This window comes from Xenia sp. Carnegie-2017, unplaced genomic scaffold (assembly GCF_021976095.1).
Source record: "Xenia sp. Carnegie-2017 unplaced genomic scaffold, XeniaSp_v1 HiC_scaffold_23, whole genome shotgun sequence".
NCBI lineage: Eukaryota > Metazoa > Cnidaria > Anthozoa > Malacalcyonacea > Xeniidae > Xenia > Xenia sp. Carnegie-2017.
In genome coordinates, this window is record NW_025813486.1 from 17420414 (window position 1) to 17428248 (window position 7835).

Genomic DNA, 7835 nt, shown 5'->3' on the forward strand with positions numbered 1-7835 from the left:
AAACTATACACATCTCGTTTTAAAAGATCGTCTGATTTAAGCTGTTTTGTTAATTCTTTTGGATCTTCAATAGCATCAAACCCTTTTAATACATCTGAAAATTTTGATATAACTAAATCAGTTAAAAACTCATTGGTTTTTTGTAATCGTTTTTTTTTCGTATTCAGTGTACAATTTATCAATAATTTTTTGGCTAGATTTTTTAATGTAAGCAACTGACTTGTCTAAATCACCATCTTCAGCTAGTTTAAGTAGTTGATCTCTTTTATTAAAACTTTCTTGCGGCTTATCTTGTATATTATCATTACATACAGCATCTTTGATAGTATCATTTGCGGAATCAATCTCATTAATTATATCATTAATTGTTTCAGGCTCTTTACGCTTTGGCATATATATATAACACATGTTTTATTGCGGAATAACTATTTTCCATTGGTATGGGTATACAAGTTGTATTTCTAAATGTGTATACTTATTATTTTTCAATTTTTTGGTTATTTCTTCTATATCATCTTTCTCAACACCATAAAGATAATCATCAAATATGGTTTTCATATCATTGCGGTTTGTATTATAAAATGTAACTAAATAACTTATATTTTCACGATAAGGTTTGGCAATACTTGTCAATTGCTGTGTAACCACAATAGTAGAAAGACCATAATGTCGAGCACTGTATCCTAATCGTACTAATTCTGATGTCCTATTTTTAACATCTAAGCCACTAGCACAATCATCAAGTATAATAAGCTATTTGTACCTTTATATACATCATTAACATATTTTAAAACAATATCTACCTGATCTTGGTCACATTCTACTTTAATTAAATCATTATCATTTATATATTTCCATTCTTGATAGGTTTTATTATATGATAGCGTTGGACATAATAAAATAATGTAATCGAAATGTCTATTAAAGTTTTTTTCTAACATTGTGAGAAGGTAATGACTTTTACCACAATTCGTCATACCTACAATAATCATATTAAAGGGTGTGTCCATTTATATATTACTAGTTATTTAGTATTGAATACTTTGTAAATCATTATTAACAAATTGAACAAGAGCATCACTAACAACATAGATATAACAGTTTAAATCTTTTGTATATGCTCTTTTTTTAATTTCGAGCAGAATACCGTTTTGCGTATTCATGATTCGTTTTCCGTTGCCAGCAATATTTTTTTCTTGAAAGGTGCGTAGATCGATAACTAATGCAAATTTATCTTTATAAAATTTTTCAATTGTCATAAAGCAATCTATCGGAATAGTTCTATCAAAAAACTTCCTAGCTTCTTCATAAAATAGTCTTTTATTCATGCCTTGGTTGAATAAAACGTTTGGGATACCCTCTATAGTCATTTTAACTTCATCAATGTTTGGGTATATAAATTTTTCATCAACAACTGAACTTTCTGTGAATAGTAAGACAATCCCTTTCATTGATTTTCGGGGAACATTGACGTTAACATTCTGTAATGTACTTGACTTATCCCATTTTTCCTTTTTTAAGAGGATTATATGTTCATAAAATAGAGTCGCCCCTATAGAATATAAATTTGTCACCTCATCTGCAATTTCTTGATTTTCAATAGTTTCATATTCCAGCTGAATATTTTCTAATTCATAATCACCGATTTTTGACCACTTTGAGGGATAAGGACTTGATCGCTCTGGGGTAATGTTATTATGTATTGAAAGTTATTATTCATATTGAAAGGGCAATACAGGCCATGGTCTTTAAGAATATTATCAATATTGATTTTTTGTCTTGTACCATAAATATCATACATTAATTTGTCTGCTACTTTTTCTGGACTTCCACTTGTTGCACCACTGTCATCCTTTGAAATGAGTCGTCGTAAATTTTCACTGCAAATACCGTATTCAATAAGGCCTTGTCTATCACTTTTAGGTAACCACAAGTTTTTGTATACACTTATAACATTATGTTGATTACAATCGTAAAGGGTTTCACCGGCCACTTTAATTTGTAGTCTATGTTGTAAAATCTGACTGAGATTATTTAAAAAGTGACTTTTTGTATTACTGATTTTAAGATCAAACGATAAATTAATTGACCCAGGCACTAAACAACTATTTGCTTTCAATTTCGGAATATTAATATAAACTTGTTCATTCGGTTTAAGACTATTCGGGTTAAAGGTTATACTATAAAAAGTACGGTTACCTTTTTTTTTTGCCATATTAGTTTTTTTATAACCAGGTAAAAGCTCTTCTTGTAATAATCTATTCATATATATTAAAACATATTTTATTTTCTTCTTTGTTTATACTGATCATATATTAACAAAGCAGCAGCAATAGCTAAAACCCATAGATTAGAAGCTACCCATGCTAGGCCTTTAGCTCCCCAAGATATAGCCTGAGCGATAATATTCAATAATGGTCCTAACACAGGCCATAATTTTTTACCTAGATTTGCTAAAACCTTAGAAAATTTACTAGTAGCTTGAGCACCTTGTAGGATTGCTTTTTTAGCCCCTATGATAATGGTTGTAATTATCGAAGCCACAGATATAGCTAAAGCTGATAATCCTGGGATATTTTCCTTAACCCATTCTTTAAATCGTTGTAATCTAGTAATGTCTTCTTCCTGTTCCTCTCGTACATCCTCTTTATCTAATTGCTCTTATTCTTCTCTAATTATAGTTTCTAATTCCGCGGCTCTTTCATGTAAAATAGCTAATTCATCAATATTGTTGTCAATACCATTTTTATTTTCTATTTCATTTATTCTAGTTATAGTTTTGTTTAGCTCTTCAGCAAAGTGATTTATTTGTGCTTCTATGAATTGTGGTCTTGTTCTTTTATCAATAGTTCCAGAGGGGGTCATCACACCTTTATGTTCTCTAAGTTCTTGATTAGTTATTTGATTGAAATTTTCTGTATATTGATTATTTAAATCAATCATAGGCATACTCTCTTCAGTTCTTATAAATTCATCTTGCAAATTAATAATTCTTTTAATTTCGTTTTTAAATTGTTTAACAGTTTCTTTAGCATTTTTATGTTTATTATATTGTAGTATTCCATTACTATTACGTTGTAAAACAATTATACCTTTACCTCGCTTATTTCTTGTATTTAATGATCTGTAAGTAATATTATTTATATCAGTTTTACCTAAATTTAATTTTAAATTTAAACCTTCAGAAGCTGCCATACCTTTTAGGCTATTAAATCTAAATTCTTTTTTATAATTTTTTGTAATGAAATTTTCAACAGCAAAAGAAACTTCATTTTCAGGTCTAATAATATTTTTTTAAACAGGAGTGGAAGTAGGAACATCGGGAAAAGTATTAGTTTTATTTGTCTTTTTTCTTATTGTTACACCAAAATTATCGTCGGTAAATGATGTTTCATCAATAAATTGAAAATTTTGCCAATTTTCATTATCATCGTTATTACCTTCATTATCATCTTTATTATCTTCTTGCTTCTTATCTTCTAATTTAATATAATCAAAACCTCCTTCAGCCATTATATAGATTACTCTATATTTTGTATTTCACTTTCAGGAATCCAACTGTTATGTTTATTATCATAACCTAACCATTTAACTAAAACCATCTTTCTACCTTTAAACTTCTTACGTTTTAATATCTTTTCAACTCTATAAACATCATCTTTCTTATTCACAACTGATAATTCCTCTTCATAAAATTTACCAATTATAGGCTCTCCTTCTAAATCTTCTATCTCATATAAATTCAGATCCTCTCTAATAACTTTAGTCACTTTAAACAACTCTTCTGTAAAATTTGCTTCATAACCTTTCGTAAATATAGATTTATACTTTGATATTCTAACCATATCACCAATTTTAATCTTAGGTAATGGTAAATAAGCAACTTCATGGCCGTATAATGTATTCAATACTTCATCTTCATTATTTTTATTAACATCGTTAGGCTTCATCAAGATTGTACTGTGTTTTGTATTGTTATAATTATATACTAAATCATATAATATACCAATCCATTTATATGTTCCTTTACTATAGAAATATTTCCACATTGATGTTTTAAGCGTTCTATTAAATCGTTCGACAATTGCAGCCTCTTTATCATTTTTAGTAGAGAAGTACTTAATTCCATGTTTCTCTAATAATGATTTGACACCTACATTATAAAATTCTTTACCATCATCAAATTGAACTGATTTCGGGTAATAATGAAATCTATCTTTAAATTGAGTTAATAGTTTTGCAACAGCTTTTGTCATATTATTTGTGTCTTTCCTATAAACAGGGGTAGTAAATGCATATCTACTTTATATTTTAATAGCTGTTAATATCCAATAATAACCATTGTTTTTATACTTATAAGAACCCATATCAACTAAATCCATTTGTATTTGTTCACCAAGATAGTTTACCCTTGTTTGTCTGAATTTATGTCTCCTAATAATAGGTTTATATCTAGTGTGTGTATCTTGAGATATTAACCATTCTTTAACTTGTTTTCTACTAACATCTATACTTTCTTGTAATGCTTTCTGATACAGCCGTTCTGCTGATTGATACCCTGTTTTAGGATCATAATAAATATCTCTTAAGCTTTGCTCAATTTTAATGTCTTCATCCATTTAACTTACTCAAGATAACATTCTAATAGAATACTGCCTACATTGATAGGTTCATTATTTTGATTTAATACATTAAATTTTAGATCGTTAAAGGCTCCTTTTACAATTGTAACTTTACTTTCAATATCATTGTATTCGTATAAAGTACCAAATAACGACTGAATTGTTATTACTGGTAAAGTTAAAGCTATATTACTTTTTTTTCCTTCAGGGTTATAATTATAACTTGAATTTACAATATTAGAAGAAATTTGCAAAAAATTTAATCCTCTGTTTATATCCACTTTATAAACACCATTTTGTACAATACCTTTTTTCATAGTTTTTATAGTATCATTAAAACCTAGCATTTTTATAAGAGTATCAGCCAATACTAGTACCTCATTATTATTATTAGTTATCTTACAAGTTCCTTTATTTTCAACCATATCAAGCTTTACGTTAACAGACTCAAGAAATGTTTTAAGCATTTTAAAAGTCCAGTAACCAGCATCTATATTATATTTTGTTGCGCCTATTGTAAAAGCTAAAGTATTATTTAATTTTACATTTTTACATTCCCAATACACATAGGCTTTTTAATATATAAATATGAATAGTTAGTTGTTACTATACTTTCTTGTAAGTCAATTTTTTTACTATCTCCAGCTATAAAAACAGTGAACTTTTTCATATATAACATAGCTTATATTATATGTCAGACAAGCAAATAGAAGAAAATGCTATAAAATTAGGCGATGATGATTTGAAAAATGTACAAACATGGCCTAAAATATATTTAGAAACAACTAAAACGCCTTTGTTTTCAAATCTAATAGCAGGGATGAAGGTCATTCTGAGAAGTATTTCGATAAATCGATCGATAGGTGGACCACAAAGTTTATTGTAAAACCTACATTTCAAAGGCCGGTAATTGTCGATATCTGTAACTTCAGATTGTATGTCACAGAGAATGATTATTTTATGAGTAGTTTACCACCTATAAAAGCCACGTGGACAAGTGAAATTAAAAGTAAAAAGAACAGCCTACTGGTATAAGATACAATATTAAAAATCATTTAAATTATAAACAAGAAGCTTACTACGCTATGATTTGAGAGGCTTATGTTGCTAGTTTTTATGCGGCATCGGGCTTAATCATTTAAACTTTAATAAAAGTAGAATTATACAAAGCCTTGTGAAATACCATTTATATTATCAGATTCGAAAATTTATGAAACATCCATCGTTATTAGACAAATATGACTTTACGGAATTGAAAAAGCATGTACCTTATAAAAGTATTTTAAAATTTGATAAAAACAATGATGGTTATTATGTTAATTTTCAATATTCGACGACTGATTATAAGAGCTTCATTGCATATCATTCTGAAGGTATTACATCAATCGGAAAGGTTCTTTTGCAAGAGTCTATTGAAAGTTTTGTTTATACTATTTTAGGCAGTCAGGCTAGCACACATTGGGCAATAGTTAATCATGGAGCTAAGAGCAAACAAACTCAAAACGTTTTTCGTAAATTACTTAATGATACTATAGTACAGAATGATACTACTGTATTGATATCTAACATGAGAAAGGCTATAAAAGACACAAATGTTATTTTAAATATGGCAATCAGTCCTGGTATGATTTTAATACCCAGCCGTATGATCATATTAGGTAAAAAGATTGATAGTTATAATAATATTTTAACATTAGCTAATAAAACTATGAAATTCGGTATTAATTCTAAAATAAATTATTATGGGGTTAAAAAGGAAGAACTAAAAAAAATACATCAAGATAATGCACCATCACAACACCTAGATACTCTAGATGAAGTTTATAAAAAACCAGTAGTACATAAGCATACAAAAATGATAGTAAATAATCCCCATCAAACAGATATGATTACTTTACTCGTTATATCAACGCTATCATCATTCATATTAGTTAAATATGTTTTATAATATAATATGAAACAAGTTCTAGATTTTAATCATATTTCGAGTAAACTAAGTGAAAAAGAATTTGAAAAGCTGAAAAAGTTGTATTTGTACTATCACAAGATGTATACCTGTTATAAATGGAAGTATAATAAATTAAATAAAATTAGACTATCATTAAACATGGGAAGTATTTTTCTAGTCTCGACTGCTGGTATTGCTGGTAGTATAACCGTAAACCCTATAGTTATAGCCAGCCTGAGTGCCCTAGCTGCTTTAATTCAAGGTTATATGGTTAAGAGTAAGATTAATAATAACTTAGAAATGTGTAAATTTGCATATACATCATATGAAAAAATACTTATGGATATAAGAACTTATTTAAGAGGGTTACCTTATGATGAAGTGATATTTCTATCAGACATAAGAGTTATAGATGATATTATAATAGACAATTGTACTACTATAGATAGTATGGTGAGTAAATATAACAAAAAATATAAAGATCTGTGAGTTATCTGTAAGTTATCTATAAATTATCTGTGAGTTATCTGTGAATAAAATCTACAGTATTATATAACATGTCTGAAGAAAACCTAAAGATAACTACTGTTAAGAAAGAGAAAGACCCTATTAGAGTTGAAGCTGGGAAACGCTTGGCTGCTATATCGAAAGCTTCTAAAGAAAAAAAGATGCGAGATAGGATTGAATTAGAACATAAAAAGAAAATTGAGGATAATAGCTGGAATATTAATTACGGATTCTTATTTGGAACTATTGGAGTATTAACTGCTATTGCTAGTCTCTATTATACAAGAAAAAATGATAAAAGGCAGGAAAAATTAACAAATGATAAAGCGAGAGAAGAAACAACTAGTGAAAAACATGTTTTGATACAAAAAAATAAAAAATATAATTTAGACTCATTTGACTAAAATATTTCCTATTATATATGAGTAATACTATTAATAATAAACAATTTATGAATGAAGCTTTTGATGCAGTGCTTGTAACAACAACTGCTGTAGGTCTTTCTATGGTGTCTAAAAAACTACTAGGTCAAAAATTAACAGATACTGATAATATTAAAGATTTTACAAAACTAGCTATTGCTATTACGACATCAACAATGCTAGTTAAATATGCTCAGGATAAAAAATGGGTTCCTGAAAATCCATTTAAATCTGTATAAAGATATATGACAAGTGTTATTACTAGTGCATTATCAACATCTGTAGGAGCGGTTGTCAATGGGTTAGGATTTAGCCTAGCAGGCTGGTTATTTCATA